Source organism: Phoenix dactylifera, chromosome 4 (assembly GCF_051530095.1).
Source record: "Phoenix dactylifera cultivar Ajwa chromosome 4, Ajwa_hap1_PhDact_Kaust_v1.1, whole genome shotgun sequence".
Taxonomy (NCBI): domain Eukaryota; kingdom Viridiplantae; phylum Streptophyta; class Magnoliopsida; order Arecales; family Arecaceae; genus Phoenix; species Phoenix dactylifera.
In genome coordinates, this window is record NC_143193.1 from 36,752,916 (window position 1) to 36,771,381 (window position 18,466).

Genomic DNA, 18,466 nt, shown 5'->3' on the forward strand with positions numbered 1-18,466 from the left:
GACCTCGACGGCCCGAGGCATTCGCGCTGCCGGGGCCGTTCTGGTGTAGGATTCAACGCGCTGTTCCGCTATGCGGCATGGCACCGCGAGTCTCCGGACTCAGTTTATTTTCGGGGGAAAAAAATTATCCGAAGAGGAAAAGCCAAAAGCCGAAAAATTAAAAATAAATATTATCAAAAAATAAAAAAGCGGGCAAAAATTAAAAGGGGTGCAACACGAGGACTTCCCAGGGGGTCACCCATCCTAGTACTACTCTCGCCCAAGCACGCTTAACTGCGGAGTTATGATGGGATCCGGTGCATTAGTGCTGGTATGATCGCACCCATGACATGCCCATCGAAACTCCCTTTTATGACAAAGCAGCAGACCTCGACGGCCCGAGACATTCGCGCCGCCGGGGCCGTTCTGGCGTAGGATTCAACGCGCTGGTCCCGCTATGCGGCATGGCACCGCCAGTCTCCGGACTCAGTTTATTTTCGGGGGAAAAAAATTATCCGAAGAGGAAAAGCCAAAAGCCGAAAAATTAAAAATAAATATTATCAAAAAATAAAAAAGTGGAGAAAAAAATAAAAAGGGTGCAACACGAGGACTTCCCAGGGGGTCACCCATCCTAGTACTACTCTCGCCCAAGCACGCTTAACTGCGGAGTTCTGATGGGATCCGGTGCATTAGTGCTAGTATGATCGCACCCATGACATGCCCTTCGAAACTCCCTTTTATGACAAAGCAGCAGACCTCGACGGCCCGAGACATTCGCGCTGCCGGGGCCGTTCTGGCGTAGGATTCAACGCGCTGTTCCGCTATGCGGCATGGCACCGCGAGTCTCCGGACTCAGTTTATTTTCGGGGGAAAAAAATTATCCGAAGAGGAAAAGCCAAAAGCCGAAAAATTAAAAATAAATATTATCAAAAAATAAAAAAGCGGGCAAAAAATAAAAGGGGTGCAACACGAGGACTTCCCAGGGGGTCACCCATCCTAGTACTACTCTCGCCCAAGCACGCTTAACTGCGGAGTTCTGATGGGATCCGGTGCATTAGTGCTGGTATGATCGCACCCATGACATGCCCATCGAAACACCCTTTTATGACAAAGCAGCAGACCTCGACGGCCCGAGACATTCGCGCTGCCGGGGCCGTTCTGGCGTAGGATTCAATGCGCTGTTCCGCTATGCGGCATGGCACCGCGAGTCTCCGGACTCAGTTTATTTTCGAGGGAAAAAAATTATCCGAAGAGGAAAAGCCAAAAGCCAAACAATTAAAGATAAATGTTATCAAAAAAGAAAAAAGCGGGCAAAAAATAAAAGGGGTGCAACACGAGGACTTCCAATGGGGTCACCCATCCTAGTACTACTCTCGCCCAAGCACGCTTAACTGCGGAGTTCTGATGGGATCCGGTGCATTAGTGCTGGTATGATCGCACCCATGATATGCCCTTCGAAACTCCCTTTTATGACAAAGCAGCAGACCTCGACGGCCCGAGACATTCGCGCTGCCGGGGCCGTTCTGGCGTAGGATTCAACGCGCTAGTCCCGCTCTGCGGCATGGCACCGCCAGTCTCCGGACTCAGTTTATTGTCGGGGGAAAAAAATTATCCTAAGAGGAAAAGCCAAAAGCCAAAAAATTAAAAATAAATATTATCAAAAAATAAAAAAGCGGGCAAAAAATAAAAAGGGTGCAACATGAGGACTTCCCAGGGGGTCACCCATCCTAGTACTACTCTCGCCCAAGCACGCTTAACTGCGGAGTTCTGATAGGATCCGGTGCATTAGTGCTGGTATGATCGCACCCAAGACATGCCCTTCGAAACTCCCTTTTATGACAAAGCAGCAGATCTCGACGGCCCGAGACATTCGCGCTGCCGGGGCCATTCTGGCGTAGGATTCAACACGCTGTTCCGCTATGCGGCATGGCGCCGCCAGTCTCCGGACTCAGTTTATTTTCGGGGGAAAAAATTATCCGAAGAGAAAAAGCCAAAAGCCGAAAAATAAAAAATAAATGTTATCAAAAAATAAAAAAGCGGGCAAAAAATAAAAGGGGTGCAACACGAGGACTTCCCAGGGGGTCACCCATCCTAGTACTACTCTCGCCCAAGCACGCTTAACTGCGGAGTTCTGATGGGATCCGGTGCATTAGTGCTGGTATGATCGCACCCATGACATGCCCTTCGAAACTCCCTTTTATGACAAAGCAGCAGACCTCGACGGCCCGAGACATTCGCGCTGCCGGGGCCGTTCTGGCGTAGGATTCAACGCGCTGTTCCGCTATGCGGCATGGCACCGCCAGTCTCCGGACTCAGTTTATTTTCGGGGGGAAAAAATTATCCGAAGAGGAAAAGCCAAAAGCCAAAAAATTAAAAATAAATATTATCAAAAAATAAAAAAGCGGGCAAAAAATAAAAAGGGTGCAACACGAGGACTTCCCAGGGGGTCACCCATCCTAGTACTACTCTCGCCCAAGCACGCTTAACTGCGGAGTTCTGATGGGATCCGGTGCATTAGTGCTGGTATGATCGCACCCATGACATGCCCATCGAAACTCCCTTTTATGACAAAGCAGCAGACCTCGACGGCCCGAGACATTCGCGCCGCCGGGGCCGTTCTGGCGTAGGATTCAACGCGCTATTCCCGCTATGCGGCATGGCACCGCCAGTCTCCGGACTCAGTTTATTTTCGGGGGAAAAAAAATATCCGAAGAGGAAAAGCCAAAAGCCGAAAAATTAAAAATAAATATTATCAAAAAATAAAAAAGTGGAGAAAAAAATAAAAAGGGTGCAACACGAGGACTTCCCAGGGGGTCACCCATCCTAGTACTACTCTCGCCCAAGCACGCTTAACTGCGGAGTTCTGATGGGATCCGGTGCATTAGTGCTGGTATGATCGCACCCATGACATGCCCATCGAAACTCCCTTTTATGACAAAGCAGCAGACCTCGACGGCCCGAGACATTCGCGCCGCCGGGGCCGTTCTGGCGTAGGATTCAACGCGCTATTCCCGCTATGCGGCATGGCACCGCCAGTCTCCGGACTCAGTTTATTTTCGGGGGAAAAAAAATATCCGAAGAGGAAAAGCCAAAAGCCGAAAAATTAAAAATAAATATTATCAAAAAATAAAAAAGTGGAGAAAAAAATAAAAAGGGTGCAACACGAGGACTTCCCAGGGGGTCACCCATCCTAGTACTACTCTCGCCCAAGCACGCTTAACTGCGGAGTTCTGATGGGATCCGGTGCATTAGTGCTGGTATGATCGCACCCATGACATGCCCTTCGAAACTCCCTTTTATGACAAAGCAGCAGACCTCGACGGCCCGAGACATTCGCGCTGCCGGGGCCGTTCTGGCGTAGGATTCAACGTGCTGTTCCGCTATGCGGCATGGCACCGCGAGTCTCCGGACTCAGTTTATTTTCTGGGGAAAAAAATTATCCGAAGAGGAAAAGCCAAAAGCCGAAAAATTAAAAATAAATATTATCAAAAAATAAAAAAGCGGGCAAAAAATAAAAGGGGTGCAACACGAGGACTTCCCAGGGGGTCACCCATCCTAGTACTACTCTCGCCCAAGCACGCATAACTGCGGAGTTCTGATGGGATCCGGTGCATTAGTGCTGGTATGATCGCACCCATGACATGCCCTTCGAAACTCCCTTTTATGACAAAGCAGCAGACCTCGACGGCCCGAGACATTCGCGCTGCCGGGGCCGTTCTGGCGTAGGATTCAACGCGCTGTTCCGCTATGCGGCATGGCACCGCGAGCCTCCGGACTCAGTTTATTTTCGAGGGAAAAAAATTATCCGAAGTGGAAAAGCCAAAAGCCGAAAAATTAAAAATAAATATTATCAAAAAATAAAAAAGCGGGCAAAAAATAAAAGGGGTGCAACACGAGGACTTCCCAGGGGGTCACCCATCCTAGTACTACTCTCGCCCAAGCACGCTTAACTGCGGAGTTCTGATGGGATCCGGTGCATTAGTGCTGGTATGATCGCACCCATGACATGCCCATCGAAACACCCTTTTATGACAAAGCAGCAGACCTCGACGGCCCGAGACATTCGCGCTGCCGGGGCCGTTCTGGCGTTGGATTCAACGCGCTGTTCCGCTATGCGGCATGGCACCGCCAGTCTCCGGACTCAGTTTATTTTCGGGGGGAAAAAATTATCCGAAGAGGAAAAGCCAAAAGCCAAAAAATTAAAAATAAATATTATCAAAAAATAAAAAAGCGGGCAAAAAATAAAAAGGGTGCAACACGAGGACTTCCCAGGGGGTCACCCATCCTAGTACTTCTCTCGCCCAAGCACGCCTAACTGCGGAGTTATGATGGGATCCGGTGCATTAGTGCTGGTATGATCGCACCCATGACATGCCCTTCGAAACTCCCTTTTATGACAAAGCAGCAGACCGCGACGGCCCGAGACATTCGCGCTGCCGGGGCCGTTCTGGCGTAGGATTCAACGCGCTGTTCCGCTATGCGGCATGGCACCGCGAGTCTCCGGACTCAGTTTATTTTCGGGGGAAAAAAATTATCCGAAGAGGAAAAGCCAAAAGCCGAAAAATTAAAAATAAATATTATCAAAAAATAAAAAAGCGGGCAAAAAATAAAAGGGGTGCAACACGAGGACTTCCCAGGGGTCACCCATCCTAGTACTACTCTCGCCCAAGCACGCTTAACTGCGGACTTCTGATGGGATCCGGTGCATTAGTGCTGGTATGATCGCACCCATGACATGCCCATCGAAACTCCCTTTTATGACAAAGCAGCAGACCTCGACGGCCCGAGACATTCGCGCCGCCGGGGCCGTTCTGGCGTAGGATTCAACGCGCTATTCCCGCTATGCGGCATGGCACCGCCAGTCTCCGGACTCAGTTTATTTTCGGGGGAAAAAAAATATCCGAAGAGGAAAAGCCAAAAGCCGAAAAATTAAAAATAAATATTATCAAAAAATAAAAAAGTGGAGAAAAAAATAAAAAGGGTGCAACACGAGGACTTCCCAGGGGGTCACCCATCCTAGTACTACTCTCGCCCAAGCACGCTTAACTGCGGAGTTCTGATGGGATCCGGTGCATTAGTGCTGGTATGATCGCACCCATGACATGCCCTTCGAAACTCCCTTTTATGACAAAGCAGCAGACCTCGACGGCCCGAGACATTCGCGCTGCCGGGGCCGTTCTGGCGTAGGATTCAACGTGCTGTTCCGCTATGCGGCATGGCACCGCGAGTCTCCGGACTCAGTTTATTTTCTGGGAAAAAAAATTATCCGAAGAGGAAAAGCCAAAAGCCGAAAAATTAAAAATAAATATTATCAAAAAATAAAAAAGCGGGCAAAAAATAAAAGGGGTGCAACACGAGGACTTCCCAGGGGGTCACCCATCCTAGTACTACTCTCGCCCAAGCACGCTTAACTGCGGAGTTCTGATGGGATCCGGTGCATTAGTGCTGGTATGATCGCACCCATGACATGCCCTTCGAAACTCCCTTTTATGACAAAGCAGCAGACCTCGACGGCCCGAGACATTCGCGCTGCCGGGGCCGTTCTGGCGTAGGATTCAACGCGCTGTTCCGCTATGCGGCATGGCACCGCGAGCCTCCGGACTCAGTTTATTTTCGAGGGAAAAAAATTATCCGAAGTGGAAAAGCCAAAAGCCGAAAAATTAAAAATAAATATTATCAAAAAATAAAAAAGCGGGCAAAAAATAAAAGGGGTGCAACACGAGGACTTCCCAGGGGGTCACCCATCCTAGTACTACTCTCGCCCAAGCACGCTTAACGGCGGAGTTCTGATGGGATCCGGTGCATTAGTGCTGGTATGATCGCACCCATGACATGCCCATCGAAACACCCTTTTATGACAAAGCAGCAGACCTCGACGGCCCGAGACATTCGCGCTGCCGGGGCCGTTCTGGCGTAGGATTCAATGCGCTGTTCCGCTATGCGGCATGGCATCGCGAGTCTCCGGACTCAGTTTATTTTCGAGGGAAAAAAATTATCCGAAGAGGAAAAGCCAAAAGCCAAAAAATGAAAAATAAATGTTATCAAAAAAGAAAAAAGCGGGCAAAAAATAAAAGGGGTGCAACACGAGGACTTCCCAGGGGGTCACCCATCCTAGTACTACTCTCGCCCAAGCACGCTTAACTGCGGAGTTCTGATGGGATCCGGTGCATTAGTGCTGGTATGATCGCACCCATGATATGCCCTTCGAAACTCCCTTTTATGACAAAGCAGCAGACCTCGACGGCCCGAGACATTCGCGCTGCCGGGGCCGTTCTGGCGTAGGATTCAACGCGCTGGTCCCGCTATGCGGCATGGCACCGCCAGTCTCCGGACCCAGTTTATTGTCGGGGGAAAAAAATTATCCGAAGAGGAAAAGCCAAAAGCCAAAAAATTAAAAATAAATATTATCAAAAAATAAAAAAGCGGGCAAAAAATAAAAAGGGTGCAACATGAGGACTTCCCAGGGGGTCACCCATCCTAGTACTACTCTCGCCCAAGCACGCTTAACTGCGGAGTTCTGATGGGATCCGGTGCATTAGTGCTGGTATGATCGCACCCATGACATGCCCTTCGAAACTCCCTTTTATGACAAAGCAGCAGACCTCGACGGCCCGAGACATTCGCGCTGCCGGGGCCGTTCTGGCGTAGGATTCAACGCGCTGTTCCGCTATGCGGCATGGCACCGCGAGTCTCCGGACTCAGTTTATTTTCTGGGGAAAAAAATTATCCGAAGAGGAAAAGCCAAAAGCCGAAAAATTAAAAATAAATATTATCAAAAAATAAAAAAGCGGGCAAAAAATAAAAGGGGTGCAACACGAGGACTTCCCAGGGGGTCACCCATCCTAGTACTACTCTCGCCCAAGCACGCTTAACTGCGGAGTTCTGATGGGATCCGGTGCATTAGTGCTGGTATGATCGCACCCATGACATGCCCTTCGAAACTCCCTTTTATGACAAAGCAGCAGACCTCGACGGCCCGAGACATTCGCGCTGCCGGGGCCGTTCTGGCGTAGGATTCAACGCGCTGTTCCGCTATGCGGCATGGCACCGCGAGCCTCCGGACTCAGTTTATTTTCGAGGGAAAAAAATTATCCGAAGTGGAAAAGCCAAAAGCCGAAAAATTAAAAATAAATATTATCAAAAAATAAAAAAGCGGGCAAAAAATAAAAGGGGTGCAACACGAGGACTTCCCAGGGGGTCACCCATCCTAGTACTACTCTCGCCCAAGCACGCTTAACTGCGGAGTTCTGATGGGATCCGGTGCATTAGTGCTGGTATGATCGCACCCATGACATGCCCATCGAAACACCCTTTTATGACAAAGCAGCAGACCTCGACGGCCCGAGACATTCGCGCTGCCGGGGCCGTTCTGGCGTAGGATTCAACGCGCTGTTCCGCTATGCGGCATGGCACCGCGAGCCTCCGGACTCAGTTTATTTTCGAGGAAAAAAAATTATCCGAAGTGGAAAAGCCAAAAGCCGAAAAATTAAAAATAAATATTATCAAAAAATAAAAAAGCGGGCAAAAAATAAAAGGGGTGCAACACGAGGACTTCCCAGGGGGTCACCCATCCTAGTACAACTCTCGCCCAAGCACGCTTAACTGCGGAGTTCTGATAGGATCCGGTGCATTAGTGCTGGTATGATTGCACCCAAGACATGCCCTTCGAAACTCCCTTTTATGACAAAGCAGCAGACCTCGACGGCCCGAGACATTCGCGCTGCCGGGGCCGTTCTGGCGTAGGATTCAACACGCTCTTCCGCTATGCGGCATGGCACCGCCAGTCTCCGGACTCAGTTTATTTTCGGGGGAAAAAAATTATCCGAAGAGGAAAAGCCAAAAGCCGAAAAATAAAAAATAAATGTTGTCAAAAAATAAAAAAGCGGGCAAAAAATAAAAGGGGTGCAACACGAGGACTTCCCAGGGGGTCACCCATCCTAGTACTACTCTCGCCCAAGCACGCTTAACTGCGGAGTTCTGATGGGATCCGGTGCATTAGTGCTGGTATGATCGCACCCATGACATGCCCTTCGAAACTCCCTTTTATGACAAAGCAGCAGACCTTGACGGCCCGAGACATTCGCGCTGCCGGGGCCATTCTGGCGTAGGATTCAACGCGCTGTTCCGCTATGCGGCATGGCACCGCCAGTCTCCGGACTCAGTTTATTTTCGGGGGGAAAAAATTATCCGAAGAGGAAAAGCCAAAAGCCAAAAAATTAAAAATAAATATTATCAAAAAATAAAAAAGCGGGCAAAAAATAAAAAGGGTGCAACACGAGGACTTCCCAGGGGGTCACCCATCCTAGTACTACTCTCGCCCAAGCACGCTTAACTGCGGAGTTCTGATCGGATCCGGCGCATTAGTGCTGGTATGATCGCACCCATGACATGCCCTTCGAAACTCCCTTTTATGACAAAGCAGCAGACCTCGACGGCCCGAGGCATTCGCGCTGCCGGGGCCGTTCTGGTGTAGGATTCAACGCGCTGTTCCGCTATGCGGCATGGCACCGCGAGTCTCCGGACTCAGTTTATTTTCGGGGAAAAAAAATTATCCGAAGAGGAAAAGCCAAAAGCCGAAAAATTAAAAATAAATATTATCAAAAAATAAAAAAGCGGGCAAAAATTAAAAGGGGTGCAACACGAGGACTTCCCAGGGGGTCACCCATCCTAGTACTACTCTCGCCCAAGCACGCTTAACTGCGGAGTTATGATGGGATCCGGTGCATTAGTGCTGGTATGATCGCACCCATGACATGCCCATCGAAACTCCCTTTTATGACAAAGCAGCAGACCTCGACGGCCCGAGACATTCGCGCCGCCGGGGCCGTTCTGGCGTAGGATTCAACGCGCTGGTCCCGCTATGCGGCATGGCACCGCCAGTCTCCGGACTCAGTTTATTTTCGGGGGAAAAAAATTATCCGAAGAGGAAAAGCCAAAAGCCGAAAAATTAAAAATAAATATTATCAAAAAATAAAAAAGTGGAGAAAAAAATAAAAAGGGTGCAACACGAGGACTTCCCAGGGGGTCACCCATCCTAGTACTACTCTCGCCCAAGCACGCTTAACTGCGGAGTTCTGATGGGATCCGGTGCATTAGTGCTAGTATGATCGCACCCATGACATGCCCTTCGAAACTCCCTTTTATGACAAAGCAGCAGACCTCGACGGCCCGAGACATTCGCGCTGCCGGGGCCGTTCTGGCGTAGGATTCAACGCGCTGTTCCGCTATGCGGCATGGCACCGCGAGTCTCCGGACTCAGTTTATTTTCGGGGGAAAAAAATTATCCGAAGAGGAAAAGCCAAAAGCCGAAAAATTAAAAATAAATATTATCAAAAAATAAAAAAGCGGGCAAAAAATAAAAGGGGTGCAACACGAGGACTTCCCAGGGGGTCACCCATCCTAGTACTACTCTCGCCCAAGCACGCTTAACTGCGGAGTTCTGATAGGATCCGGTGCATTAGTGCTGGTATGATCGCACCCATGACATGCCCATCGAAACACCCTTTTATGACAAAGCAGCAGACCTCGACGGCCCGAGACATTCGCGCTGCCGGGGCCGTTCTGGCGTAGGATTCAATGCGCTGTTCCGCTATGCGGCATGGCACCGCGAGTCTCCGGACTCAGTTTATTTTCGAGGGAAAAAAATTATCCGAAGAGGAAAAGCCAAAAGCCAAACAATTAAAGATAAATGTTATCAAAAAAGAAAAAAGCGGGCAAAAAATAAAAGGGGTGCAACACGAGGACTTCCAATGGGGTCACCCATCCTAGTACTACTCTCGCCCAAGCACGCTTAACTGCGGAGTTCTGATGGGATCCGGTGCATTAGTGCTGGTATGATCGCACCCATGATATGCCCTTCGAAACTCCCTTTTATGACAAAGCAGCAGACCTCGACGGCCCGAGACATTCGCGCTGCCGGGGCCGTTCTGGCGTAGGATTCAACGCGCTAGTCCCGCTCTGCGGCATGGCACCGCCAGTCTCCGGACTCAGTTTATTGTCGGGGGAAAAAAATTATCCTAAGAGGAAAAGCCAAAAGCCAAAAAATTAAAAATAAATATTATCAAAAAATAAAAAAGCGGGCAAAAAATAAAAAGGGTGCAACATGAGGACTTCCCAGGGGGTCACCCATCCTAGTACTACTCTCGCCCAAGCACGCTTAACTGCGGAGTTCTGATAGGATCCGGTGCATTAGTGCTGGTATGATCGCACCCAAGACATGCCCTTCGAAACTCCCTTTTATGACAAAGCAGCAGATCTCGACGGCCCGAGACATTCGCGCTGCCGGGGCCATTCTGGCGTAGGATTCAACACGCTGTTCCGCTATGCGGCATGGCGCCGCCAGTCTCCGGACTCAGTTTATTTTCGGGGGAAAAAAATTATCCGAAGAGAAAAAGCCAAAAGCCGAAAAATAAAAAATAAATGTTATCAAAAAATAAAAAAGCGGGCAAAAAATAAAAGGGGTGCAACACGAGGACTTCCCAGGGGGTCACCCATCCTAGTACTACTCTCGCCCAAGCACGCTTAACTGCGGAGTTCTGATGGGATCCGGTGCATTAGTGCTGGTATGATCGCACCCATGACATGCCCTTCGAAACTCCCTTTTATGACAAAGCAGCAGACCTCGACGGCCCGAGACATTCGCGCTGCCGGGGCCGTTCTGGCGTAGGATTCAACGCGCTGTTCCGCTATGCGGCATGGCACCGCCAGTCTCCGGACTCAGTTTATTTTCGGGGGCAAAAAATTATCCGAAGAGGAAAAGCCAAAAGCCAAAAAATTAAAAATAAATATTATCAAAAAATAAAAAAGCGGGCAAAAAACAAAAAGGGTGCAACACGAGGACTTCCCAGGGGGTCACCCATCCTAGTACTACTCTCGCCCAAGCACGCTTAACTGCGGAGTTCTGATGGGATCCGGTGCATTAGTGCTGGTATGATCGCACCCATGACATGCCCATCGAAACTCCCTTTTATGACAAAGCAGCAGACCTCGACGGCCCGAGACATTCGCGCCGCCGGGGCCGTTCTGGCGTAGGATTCAACGCGCTATTCCCGCTATGCGGCATGGCACCGCCAGTCTCCGGACTCAGTTTATTTTCGGGGGAAAAAAAATATCCGAAGAGGAAAAGCCAAAAGCCGAAAAATTAAAAATAAATATTATCAAAAAATAAAAAAGTGGAGAAAAAAATAAAAAGGGTGCAACACGAGGACTTCCCAGGGGGTCACCCATCCTAGTACTACTCTCGCCCAAGCACGCTTAACTGCGGAGTTCTGATGGGATCCGGTGCATTAGTGCTGGTATGATCGCACCCATGACATGCCCATCGAAACTCCCTTTTATGACAAAGCAGCAGACCTCGACGGCCCGAGACATTCGCGCCGCCGGGGCCGTTCTGGCGTAGGATTCAACGCGCTATTCCCGCTATGCGGCATGGCACCGCCAGTCTCCGGACTCAGTTTATTTTCGGGGGAAAAAAAATATCCGAAGAGGAAAAGCCAAAAGCCGAAAAATTAAAAATAAATATTATCAAAAAATAAAAAAGTGGAGAAAAAAATAAAAAGGGTGCAACACGAGGACTTCCCAGGGGGTCACCCATCCTAGTACTACTCTCGCCCAAGCACGCTTAACTGCGGAGTTCTGATGGGATCCGGTGCATTAGTGCTGGTATGATCGCACCCATGACATGCCCTTCGAAACTCCCTTTTATGACAAAGCAGCAGACCTCGACGGCCCGAGACATTCGCGCTGCCGGGGCCGTTCTGGCGTAGGATTCAACGTGCTGTTCCGCTATGCGGCATGGCACCGCGAGTCTCCGGACTCAGTTTATTTTCTGGGGAAAAAAATTATCCGAAGAGGAAAAGCCAAAAGCCGAAAAATTAAAAATAAATATTATCAAAAAATAAAAAAGCGGGCAAAAAATAAAAGGGGTGCAACACGAGGACTTCCCAGGGGGTCACCCATCCTAGTACTACTCTCGCCCAAGCACGCATAACTGCGGAGTTCTGATGGGATCCGGTGCATTAGTGCTGGTATGATCGCACCCATGACATGCCCTTCGAAACTCCCTTTTATGACAAAGCAGCAGACCTCGACGGCCCGAGACATTCGCGCTGCCGGGGCCGTTCTGGCGTAGGATTCAACGCGCTGTTCCGCTATGCGGCATGGCACCGCGAGCCTCCGGACTCAGTTTATTTTCGAGGGAAAAAAATTATCCGAAGTGGAAAAGCCAAAAGCCGAAAAATTAAAAATAAATATTATCAAAAAATAAAAAAGCGGGCAAAAAATAAAAGGGGTGCAACACGAGGACTTCCCAGGGGGTCACCCATCCTAGTACTACTCTCGCCCAAGCACGCTTAACTGCGGAGTTCTGATGGGATCCGGTGCATTAGTGCTGGTATGATCGCACCCATGACATGCCCATCGAAACACCCTTTTATGACAAAGCAGCAGACCTCGACGGCCCGAGACATTCGCGCTGCCGGGGCCGTTCTGGCGTAGGATTCAACGCGCTGTTCCGCTATGCGGCATGGCACCGCCAGTCTCCGGACTCAGTTTATTTTCGGGGGGAAAAAATTATCCGAAGAGGAAAAGCCAAAAGCCAAAAAATTAAAAATAAATATTATCAAAAAATAAAAAAGCGGGCAAAAAATAAAAAGGGTGCAACACGAGGACTTCCCAGGGGGTCACCCATCCTAGTACTTCTCTCGCCCAAGCACGCCTAACTGCGGAGTTATGATGGGATCCGGTGCATTAGTGCTGGTATGATCGCACCCATGACATGCCCTTCGAAACTCCCTTTTATGACAAAGCAGCAGACCGCGACGGCCCGAGACATTCGCGCTGCCGGGGCCGTTCTGGCGTAGGATTCAACGCGCTGTACAGCTATGCGGCATGGCACCGCGAGTCTCCGGACTCAGTTTATTTTCGGGGGAAAAAAATTATCCGAAGAGGAAAAGCCAAAAGCCGAAAAATTAAAAATAAATATTATCAAAAAATAAAAAAGCGGGCAAAAAATAAAAGGGGTGCAACACGAGGACTTCCCAGGGGTCACCCATCCTAGTACTACTCTCGCCCAAGCACGCTTAACTGCGGAGTTCTGATGGGATCCGGTGCATTAGTGCTGGTATGATCGCACCCATGACATGCCCATCGAAACTCCCTTTTATGACAAAGCAGCAGACCTCGACGGCCCGAGACATTCGCGCCGCCGGGGCCGTTCTGGCGTAGGATTCAACGCGCTATTCCCGCTATGCGGCATGGCACCGCCAGTCTCCGGACTCAGTTTATTTTCGGGGGAAAAAAAATATCCGAAGAGGAAAAGCCAAAAGCCGAAAAATTAAAAATAAATATTATCAAAAAATAAAAAAGTGGAGAAAAAAATAAAAAGGGTGCAACACGAGGACTTCCCAGGGGGTCACCCATCCTAGTACTACTCTCGCCCAAGCACGCTTAACTGCGGAGTTCTGATGGGATCCGGTGCATTAGTGCTGGTATGATCGCACCCATGACATGCCCTTCGAAACTCCCTTTTATGACAAAGCAGCAGACCTCGACGGCCCGAGACATTCGCGCTGCCGGGGCCGTTCTGGCGTAGGATTCAACGTGCTGTTCCGCTATGCGGCATGGCACCGCGAGTCTCCGGACTCAGTTTATTTTCTGGGGAAAAAAATTATCCGAAGAGGAAAAGCCAAAAGCCGAAAAATTAAAAATAAATATTATCAAAAAATAAAAAAGCGGGCAAAAAATAAAAGGGGTGCAACACGAGGACTTCCCAGGGGGTCACCCATCCTAGTACTACTCTCGCCCAAGCACGCTTAACTGCGGAGTTCTGATGGGATCCGGTGCATTAGTGCTGGTATGATCGCACCCATGACATGCCCTTCGAAACTCCCTTTTATGACAAAGCAGCAGACCTCGACGGCCCGAGACATTCGCGCTGCCGGGGCCGTTCTGGCGTAGGATTCAACGCGCTGTTCCGCTATGCGGCATGGCACCGCGAGCCTCCGGACTCAGTTTATTTTCGAGGGAAAAAAATTATCCGAAGTGGAAAAGCCAAAAGCCGAAAAATTAAAAATAAATATTATCAAAAAATAAAAAAGCGGGCAAAAAATAAAAGGGGTGCAACACGAGGACTTCCCAGGGGGTCACCCATCCTAGTACTACTCTCGCCCAAGCACGCTTAACGGCGGAGTTCTGATGGGATCCGGTGCATTAGTGCTGGTATGATCGCACCCATGACATGCCCATCGAAACACCCTTTTATGACAAAGCAGCAGACCTCGACGGCCCGAGACATTCGCGCTGCCGGGGCCGTTCTGGCGTAGGATTCAATGCGCTGTTCCGCTATGCGGCATGGCATCGCGAGTCTCCGGACTCAGTTTATTTTCGAGGGAAAAAAATTATCCGAAGAGGAAAAGCCAAAAGCCAAAAAATGAAAAATAAATGTTATCAAAAAAGAAAAAAGCGGGCAAAAAATAAAAGGGGTGCAACACGAGGACTTCCCAGGGGGTCACCCATCCTAGTACTACTCTCGCCCAAGCACGCTTAACTGCGGAGTTCTGATGGGATCCGGTGCATTAGTGCTGGTATGATCGCACCCATGATATGCCCTTCGAAACTCCCTTTTATGACAAAGCAGCAGACCTCGACGGCCCGAGACATTCGCGCTGCCGGGGCCGTTCTGGCGTAGGATTCAACGCGCTGGTCCCGCTATGCGGCATGGCACCGCCAGTCTCCGGACCCAGTTTATTGTCGGGGGAAAAAAATTATCCGAAGAGGAAAAGCCAAAAGCCAAAAAATTAAAAATAAATATTATCAAAAAATAAAAAAGCGGGCAAAAAATAAAAAGGGTGCAACATGAGGACTTCCCAGGGGGTCACCCATCCTAGTACTACTCTCGCCCAAGCACGCTTAACTGCGGAGTTCTGATGGGATCCGGTGCATTAGTGCTGGTATGATCGCACCCATGACATGCCCTTCGAAACTCCCTTTTATGACAAAGCAGCAGACCTCGACGGCCCGAGACATTCGCGCTGCCGGGGCCGTTCTGGCGTAGGATTCAACGCGCTGTTCCGCTATGCGGCATGGCACCGCGAGTCTCCGGACTCAGTTTATTTTCTGGGGAAAAAAATTATCCGAAGAGGAAAAGCCAAAAGCCGAAAAATTAAAAATAAATATTATCAAAAAATAAAAAAGCGGGCAAAAAATAAAAGGGGTGCAACACGAGGACTTCCCAGGGGGTCACCCATCCTAGTACTACTCTCGCCCAAGCACGCTTAACTGCGGAGTTCTGATAGGATCCGGTGCATTAGTGCTGGTATGATCGCACCCATGACATGCCCTTCGAAACTCCCTTTTATGACAAAGCAGCAGACCTCGACGGCCCGAGACATTCGCGCTGCCGGGGCCGTTCTGGCGTAGGATTCAACGCGCTGTTCCGCTATGCGGCATGGCACCGCGAGCCTCCGGACTCAGTTTATTTTCGAGGGAAAAAAATTATCCGAAGTGGAAAAGCCAAAAGCCGAAAAATTAAAAATAAATATTATCAAAAAATAAAAAAGCGGGCAAAAAATAAAAGGGGTGCAACACGAGGACTTCCCAGGGGGTCACCCATCCTAGTACTACTCTCGCCCAAGCACGCTTAACTGCGGAGTTCTGATGGGATCCGGTGCATTAGTGCTGGTATGATCGCACCCATGACATGCCCATCGAAACACCCTTTTATGACAAAGCAGCAGACCTCGACGGCCCGAGACATTCGCGCTGCCGGGGCCGTTCTGGCGTAGGATTCAATGCGCTGTTCCGCTATGCGGCATGGCATCGCGAGTCTCCGGACTCAGTTTATTTTCGAGGGAAAAAAATTATCCGAAGAGGAAAAGCCAAAAGCCAAAAAATGAAAAATAAATGTTATCAAAAAAGAAAAAAGCGGGCAAAAAATAAAAGGGGTGCAACACGAGGACTTCCCAGGGGGTCACCCATCCTAGTACTACTCTCGCCCAAGCACGCTTAACTGCGGAGTTCTGATGGGATCCGGTGCATTAGTGCTGGTATGATCGCACCCATGATATGCCCTTCGAAACTCCCTTTTATGACAAAGCAGCAGACCTCGACGGCCCGAGACATTCGCGCTGCCGGGGCCGTTCTGGCGTAGGATTCAACGCGCTGGTCCCGCTATGCGGCATGGCACCGCCAGTCTCCGGACCCAGTTTATTGTCGGGGGAAAAAAATTATCCGAAGAGGAAAAGCCAAAAGCCAAAAAATTAAAAATAAATATTATCAAAAAATAAAAAAGCGGGCAAAAAATAAAAGGGGTGCAACACGAGGACTTCCCAGGGGGTCACCCATCCTAGTACTACTCTCGCCCAAGCACGCTTAACTGCGGAGTTCTGATGGGATCCGGTGCATTAGTGCTGGTATGATCGCACCCATGACATGCCCATCGAAACACCCTTTTATGACAAAGCAGCAGACCTCGACGGCCCGAGACATTCGCGCTGCCGGGGCCGTTCTGGCGTAGGATTCAATGCGCTGTTCCGCTATGCGGCATGGCATCGCGAGTCTCCGGACTCAGTTTATTTTCGAGGGAAAAAAATTATCCGAAGAGGAAAAGCCAAAAGCCAAAAAATGAAAAATAAATGTTATCAAAAAAGAAAAAAGCGGGCAAAAAATAAAAGGGGTGCAACACGAGGACTTCCCAGGGGGTCACCCATCCTAGTACTACTCTCGCCCAAGCACGCTTAACTGCGGAGTTCTGATGGGATCCGGTGCATTAGTGCTGGTATGATCGCACCCATGATATGCCCTTCGAAACTCCCTTTTATGACAAAGCAGCAGACCTCGACGGCCCGAGACATTCGCGCTGCCGGGGCCGTTCTGGCGTAGGATTCAACGCGCTGGTCCCGCTATGCGGCATGGCACCGCCAGTCTCCGGACCCAGTTTATTGTCGGGGGAAAAAAATTATCCGAAGAGGAAAAGCCAAAAGCCAAAAAATTAAAAATAAATATTATCAAAAAATAAAAAAGCGGGCAAAAAATAAAAAGGGTGCAACATGAGGACTTCCCAGGGGGTCACCCATCCTAGTACTACTCTCGCCCAAGCACGCTTAACTGCGGAGTTCTGATAGGATCCGGTGCATTAGTGCTGGTATGATCGCACCCAAGACATGCCCTTCGAAACTCCCTTTTATGACAAAGTAGCAGACCTCGACGGCCCGAGACATTCGCGCTGCCGGGGCCGTTCTGGCGTAGGATTCAACACGCTGTTCCGCTATGCGGCATGGCACCGCCAGTCTCCGGACTCGGTTTATTTTCGGGGGAAAAAAATTATCCGAAGAGGAAAAGCCAAAAGCCGAAAAATAAAAAATAAATGTTATCAAAAAATAAAAAAGCAGGCAAAAAATAAAAGGGGTGCAACACGAGGACTTCCCAGGGGGTCACCCATCCTAGTACTACTCTCGCCCAAGCACGCTTAACTGCGGAGTTCTGATGGGATCCGGTGCATTAGTGCTGGTATGATCGCACCCATGACATGCCCTTCGAAACTCCCTTTTATGACAAAGCAGCAGACCTCGACGGCCCGAGACATTCGAGCTGCCGGGGCCGTTCTGGCGTAGGATTCAACGCGCTGTTCTGCTATGCGGCATGGCACCGCCAGTCTCCGGACTCAGTTTATTTTCGGGGGGAAAAAATTATCCGAAGAGGAAAAGCCAAAAGCCAAAAAATTAAAAATAAATATTATCAAAAAATAAAAAAGCGGGCAAAAAATAAAAAGGGTGCAACACGAGGACTTCCCAGGGGGTCACCCATCCTAGTACTTCTCTCGCCCAAGCACGCCTAACTGCGGAGTTATGATGGGATCCGGTGCATTAGTGCTGGTATGATCGCACCCATGACATGCCCTTCGAAACTCCCTTTTATGACAAAGCAGCAGACCGCGACGGCCCGAGACATTCGCGCTGCCGGGGCCGTTCTGGCGTAGGATTCAACGCGCTGTTCCGCTATGCGGCATGGCACCGCCCGTCTCCGGACTCAGTTTATTTTCGGGAAAAAAAAATTATCCGAAGAGGAAAAGCCAAAAGCCGAAAAATTAAAAATGAATATTATCAAAAAATAAAAAAGCGGGCAAAAAATAAAAAGGGTGCAACACGAGGACTTCCCAGGGGGTCACCCATCCTAGTACTACTCTCGCCCAAGCACGCTTAACTGCGGAGTTCTGATGGGATCCGGTGCATTAGTGCTGGTACGATCGCACCCATGACATGCCCTTCGAAACTCCCTTTTATGACAAAGCAGCAGACCTCGACGGCCCGAGACATTCACGCTGCCGGGGCCGTTCTGGCGTAGGATTCAACGCGCTGGTCCCGCTATGCGGCATGGCACCGCCAGTCTCCGGACTCAGTTTATTGTCGGGGAAAAAAAATTATCCGAAGACGAAAAGCCAAAAGCCGAAAAATTAAAAATAAATATTATCAAAAAATAAAAAAGCGGGCAA

The 18,466-nt window shown here is 49.5% G+C and overlaps 47 non-coding genes and 3 pseudogenes across 47 annotated transcripts; all 50 read right to left on the minus strand.

Moving 5' to 3' along the window:
• Window positions 1-205: 205 nt before the first annotated feature.
• On the minus strand, window positions 206-324 carry LOC149761313 (5S ribosomal RNA). Its single transcript, XR_016405908.1, has one exon. It is a non-coding gene; the product is annotated as a 5S ribosomal RNA (ribosomal RNA).
• A 248-nt stretch (window positions 325-572) lies between these two features.
• Window positions 573-691, minus strand: LOC149761314 (5S ribosomal RNA). The gene has a single exon (XR_016401589.1). It is a non-coding gene; the product is annotated as a 5S ribosomal RNA (ribosomal RNA).
• A 246-nt stretch (window positions 692-937) lies between these two features.
• LOC149761315 (5S ribosomal RNA) lies at window positions 938-1,056 on the minus strand. The gene has a single exon (XR_016409969.1). It is a non-coding gene; the product is annotated as a 5S ribosomal RNA (ribosomal RNA).
• Window positions 1,057-1,302: 246 nt separating this feature from the next.
• LOC149761316 (5S ribosomal RNA) lies at window positions 1,303-1,421 on the minus strand. The gene has a single exon (XR_016402782.1). It is a non-coding gene; the product is annotated as a 5S ribosomal RNA (ribosomal RNA).
• A 247-nt stretch (window positions 1,422-1,668) lies between these two features.
• LOC149761317 (5S ribosomal RNA) lies at window positions 1,669-1,787 on the minus strand. The gene has a single exon (XR_016407366.1). It is a non-coding gene; the product is annotated as a 5S ribosomal RNA (ribosomal RNA).
• Window positions 1,788-2,032: 245 nt separating this feature from the next.
• LOC149761318 (5S ribosomal RNA) lies at window positions 2,033-2,151 on the minus strand. Its single transcript, XR_016409970.1, has one exon. It is a non-coding gene; the product is annotated as a 5S ribosomal RNA (ribosomal RNA).
• Window positions 2,152-2,397: 246 nt separating this feature from the next.
• Window positions 2,398-2,516, minus strand: LOC149761319 (5S ribosomal RNA). The gene has a single exon (XR_016412100.1). It is a non-coding gene; the product is annotated as a 5S ribosomal RNA (ribosomal RNA).
• A 248-nt stretch (window positions 2,517-2,764) lies between these two features.
• On the minus strand, window positions 2,765-2,883 carry LOC149761320 (5S ribosomal RNA). Its single transcript, XR_016412101.1, has one exon. It is a non-coding gene; the product is annotated as a 5S ribosomal RNA (ribosomal RNA).
• A 248-nt stretch (window positions 2,884-3,131) lies between these two features.
• On the minus strand, window positions 3,132-3,250 carry LOC149761321 (5S ribosomal RNA). The gene has a single exon (XR_016412102.1). It is a non-coding gene; the product is annotated as a 5S ribosomal RNA (ribosomal RNA).
• Window positions 3,251-3,496: 246 nt separating this feature from the next.
• Window positions 3,497-3,615, minus strand: LOC149761322 (5S ribosomal RNA). Its single transcript, XR_016404006.1, has one exon. It is a non-coding gene; the product is annotated as a 5S ribosomal RNA (ribosomal RNA).
• A 246-nt stretch (window positions 3,616-3,861) lies between these two features.
• Window positions 3,862-3,980, minus strand: LOC149761323 (5S ribosomal RNA). The gene has a single exon (XR_016409971.1). It is a non-coding gene; the product is annotated as a 5S ribosomal RNA (ribosomal RNA).
• A 246-nt stretch (window positions 3,981-4,226) lies between these two features.
• Window positions 4,227-4,345, minus strand: LOC149761324 (5S ribosomal RNA; annotated as a pseudogene).
• Window positions 4,346-4,591: 246 nt separating this feature from the next.
• LOC149761325 (5S ribosomal RNA) lies at window positions 4,592-4,709 on the minus strand. Its single transcript, XR_016407852.1, has one exon. It is a non-coding gene; the product is annotated as a 5S ribosomal RNA (ribosomal RNA).
• Window positions 4,710-4,957: 248 nt separating this feature from the next.
• LOC149761326 (5S ribosomal RNA) lies at window positions 4,958-5,076 on the minus strand. The gene has a single exon (XR_016412103.1). It is a non-coding gene; the product is annotated as a 5S ribosomal RNA (ribosomal RNA).
• Window positions 5,077-5,322: 246 nt separating this feature from the next.
• Window positions 5,323-5,441, minus strand: LOC149761327 (5S ribosomal RNA). Its single transcript, XR_016409973.1, has one exon. It is a non-coding gene; the product is annotated as a 5S ribosomal RNA (ribosomal RNA).
• A 246-nt stretch (window positions 5,442-5,687) lies between these two features.
• Window positions 5,688-5,806, minus strand: LOC149761328 (5S ribosomal RNA). The gene has a single exon (XR_016401311.1). It is a non-coding gene; the product is annotated as a 5S ribosomal RNA (ribosomal RNA).
• A 246-nt stretch (window positions 5,807-6,052) lies between these two features.
• On the minus strand, window positions 6,053-6,171 carry LOC149761329 (5S ribosomal RNA). Its single transcript, XR_016409974.1, has one exon. It is a non-coding gene; the product is annotated as a 5S ribosomal RNA (ribosomal RNA).
• A 247-nt stretch (window positions 6,172-6,418) lies between these two features.
• Window positions 6,419-6,537, minus strand: LOC149761330 (5S ribosomal RNA). Its single transcript, XR_016404177.1, has one exon. It is a non-coding gene; the product is annotated as a 5S ribosomal RNA (ribosomal RNA).
• Window positions 6,538-6,783: 246 nt separating this feature from the next.
• On the minus strand, window positions 6,784-6,902 carry LOC149761331 (5S ribosomal RNA). The gene has a single exon (XR_016409975.1). It is a non-coding gene; the product is annotated as a 5S ribosomal RNA (ribosomal RNA).
• Window positions 6,903-7,148: 246 nt separating this feature from the next.
• On the minus strand, window positions 7,149-7,267 carry LOC149761332 (5S ribosomal RNA). Its single transcript, XR_016409976.1, has one exon. It is a non-coding gene; the product is annotated as a 5S ribosomal RNA (ribosomal RNA).
• A 246-nt stretch (window positions 7,268-7,513) lies between these two features.
• LOC149761333 (5S ribosomal RNA) lies at window positions 7,514-7,632 on the minus strand. Its single transcript, XR_016405838.1, has one exon. It is a non-coding gene; the product is annotated as a 5S ribosomal RNA (ribosomal RNA).
• Window positions 7,633-7,878: 246 nt separating this feature from the next.
• On the minus strand, window positions 7,879-7,997 carry LOC149761334 (5S ribosomal RNA). The gene has a single exon (XR_016409977.1). It is a non-coding gene; the product is annotated as a 5S ribosomal RNA (ribosomal RNA).
• Window positions 7,998-8,243: 246 nt separating this feature from the next.
• Window positions 8,244-8,362, minus strand: LOC149761335 (5S ribosomal RNA). The gene has a single exon (XR_016405711.1). It is a non-coding gene; the product is annotated as a 5S ribosomal RNA (ribosomal RNA).
• Window positions 8,363-8,608: 246 nt separating this feature from the next.
• Window positions 8,609-8,727, minus strand: LOC149761336 (5S ribosomal RNA). The gene has a single exon (XR_016405909.1). It is a non-coding gene; the product is annotated as a 5S ribosomal RNA (ribosomal RNA).
• A 248-nt stretch (window positions 8,728-8,975) lies between these two features.
• Window positions 8,976-9,094, minus strand: LOC149761337 (5S ribosomal RNA). The gene has a single exon (XR_016401590.1). It is a non-coding gene; the product is annotated as a 5S ribosomal RNA (ribosomal RNA).
• Window positions 9,095-9,340: 246 nt separating this feature from the next.
• LOC149761338 (5S ribosomal RNA) lies at window positions 9,341-9,459 on the minus strand. The gene has a single exon (XR_016403177.1). It is a non-coding gene; the product is annotated as a 5S ribosomal RNA (ribosomal RNA).
• Window positions 9,460-9,705: 246 nt separating this feature from the next.
• Window positions 9,706-9,824, minus strand: LOC149761339 (5S ribosomal RNA). Its single transcript, XR_016402783.1, has one exon. It is a non-coding gene; the product is annotated as a 5S ribosomal RNA (ribosomal RNA).
• Window positions 9,825-10,071: 247 nt separating this feature from the next.
• LOC149761340 (5S ribosomal RNA) lies at window positions 10,072-10,190 on the minus strand. The gene has a single exon (XR_016407368.1). It is a non-coding gene; the product is annotated as a 5S ribosomal RNA (ribosomal RNA).
• Window positions 10,191-10,436: 246 nt separating this feature from the next.
• LOC149761341 (5S ribosomal RNA) lies at window positions 10,437-10,555 on the minus strand. The gene has a single exon (XR_016409978.1). It is a non-coding gene; the product is annotated as a 5S ribosomal RNA (ribosomal RNA).
• A 246-nt stretch (window positions 10,556-10,801) lies between these two features.
• LOC149761342 (5S ribosomal RNA) lies at window positions 10,802-10,920 on the minus strand. Its single transcript, XR_016412104.1, has one exon. It is a non-coding gene; the product is annotated as a 5S ribosomal RNA (ribosomal RNA).
• Window positions 10,921-11,168: 248 nt separating this feature from the next.
• On the minus strand, window positions 11,169-11,287 carry LOC149761343 (5S ribosomal RNA). Its single transcript, XR_016412105.1, has one exon. It is a non-coding gene; the product is annotated as a 5S ribosomal RNA (ribosomal RNA).
• A 248-nt stretch (window positions 11,288-11,535) lies between these two features.
• On the minus strand, window positions 11,536-11,654 carry LOC149761344 (5S ribosomal RNA). Its single transcript, XR_016412107.1, has one exon. It is a non-coding gene; the product is annotated as a 5S ribosomal RNA (ribosomal RNA).
• A 246-nt stretch (window positions 11,655-11,900) lies between these two features.
• Window positions 11,901-12,019, minus strand: LOC149761345 (5S ribosomal RNA). Its single transcript, XR_016404007.1, has one exon. It is a non-coding gene; the product is annotated as a 5S ribosomal RNA (ribosomal RNA).
• A 246-nt stretch (window positions 12,020-12,265) lies between these two features.
• LOC149761346 (5S ribosomal RNA) lies at window positions 12,266-12,384 on the minus strand. The gene has a single exon (XR_016409979.1). It is a non-coding gene; the product is annotated as a 5S ribosomal RNA (ribosomal RNA).
• A 246-nt stretch (window positions 12,385-12,630) lies between these two features.
• Window positions 12,631-12,749, minus strand: LOC149761347 (5S ribosomal RNA; annotated as a pseudogene).
• A 246-nt stretch (window positions 12,750-12,995) lies between these two features.
• Window positions 12,996-13,113, minus strand: LOC149761348 (5S ribosomal RNA). Its single transcript, XR_016403645.1, has one exon. It is a non-coding gene; the product is annotated as a 5S ribosomal RNA (ribosomal RNA).
• A 248-nt stretch (window positions 13,114-13,361) lies between these two features.
• LOC149761349 (5S ribosomal RNA) lies at window positions 13,362-13,480 on the minus strand. Its single transcript, XR_016412108.1, has one exon. It is a non-coding gene; the product is annotated as a 5S ribosomal RNA (ribosomal RNA).
• A 246-nt stretch (window positions 13,481-13,726) lies between these two features.
• LOC149761350 (5S ribosomal RNA) lies at window positions 13,727-13,845 on the minus strand. The gene has a single exon (XR_016409980.1). It is a non-coding gene; the product is annotated as a 5S ribosomal RNA (ribosomal RNA).
• A 246-nt stretch (window positions 13,846-14,091) lies between these two features.
• Window positions 14,092-14,210, minus strand: LOC149761351 (5S ribosomal RNA). Its single transcript, XR_016401312.1, has one exon. It is a non-coding gene; the product is annotated as a 5S ribosomal RNA (ribosomal RNA).
• A 246-nt stretch (window positions 14,211-14,456) lies between these two features.
• On the minus strand, window positions 14,457-14,575 carry LOC149761352 (5S ribosomal RNA). Its single transcript, XR_016409981.1, has one exon. It is a non-coding gene; the product is annotated as a 5S ribosomal RNA (ribosomal RNA).
• Window positions 14,576-14,822: 247 nt separating this feature from the next.
• LOC149761353 (5S ribosomal RNA) lies at window positions 14,823-14,941 on the minus strand. Its single transcript, XR_016404178.1, has one exon. It is a non-coding gene; the product is annotated as a 5S ribosomal RNA (ribosomal RNA).
• Window positions 14,942-15,187: 246 nt separating this feature from the next.
• Window positions 15,188-15,306, minus strand: LOC149761354 (5S ribosomal RNA). Its single transcript, XR_016403178.1, has one exon. It is a non-coding gene; the product is annotated as a 5S ribosomal RNA (ribosomal RNA).
• Window positions 15,307-15,552: 246 nt separating this feature from the next.
• Window positions 15,553-15,671, minus strand: LOC149761355 (5S ribosomal RNA). The gene has a single exon (XR_016409982.1). It is a non-coding gene; the product is annotated as a 5S ribosomal RNA (ribosomal RNA).
• A 246-nt stretch (window positions 15,672-15,917) lies between these two features.
• LOC149761356 (5S ribosomal RNA) lies at window positions 15,918-16,036 on the minus strand. Its single transcript, XR_016409984.1, has one exon. It is a non-coding gene; the product is annotated as a 5S ribosomal RNA (ribosomal RNA).
• Window positions 16,037-16,283: 247 nt separating this feature from the next.
• On the minus strand, window positions 16,284-16,402 carry LOC149761357 (5S ribosomal RNA). The gene has a single exon (XR_016409985.1). It is a non-coding gene; the product is annotated as a 5S ribosomal RNA (ribosomal RNA).
• Window positions 16,403-16,648: 246 nt separating this feature from the next.
• Window positions 16,649-16,767, minus strand: LOC149761358 (5S ribosomal RNA). Its single transcript, XR_016409986.1, has one exon. It is a non-coding gene; the product is annotated as a 5S ribosomal RNA (ribosomal RNA).
• Window positions 16,768-17,014: 247 nt separating this feature from the next.
• Window positions 17,015-17,133, minus strand: LOC149761359 (5S ribosomal RNA). Its single transcript, XR_016407370.1, has one exon. It is a non-coding gene; the product is annotated as a 5S ribosomal RNA (ribosomal RNA).
• Window positions 17,134-17,379: 246 nt separating this feature from the next.
• Window positions 17,380-17,498, minus strand: LOC149761360 (5S ribosomal RNA). Its single transcript, XR_016409987.1, has one exon. It is a non-coding gene; the product is annotated as a 5S ribosomal RNA (ribosomal RNA).
• Window positions 17,499-17,744: 246 nt separating this feature from the next.
• Window positions 17,745-17,863, minus strand: LOC149761361 (5S ribosomal RNA; annotated as a pseudogene).
• A 246-nt stretch (window positions 17,864-18,109) lies between these two features.
• Window positions 18,110-18,228, minus strand: LOC149761362 (5S ribosomal RNA). Its single transcript, XR_016402797.1, has one exon. It is a non-coding gene; the product is annotated as a 5S ribosomal RNA (ribosomal RNA).
• Between the last annotated feature and the right edge of the window lie 238 nt (window positions 18,229-18,466).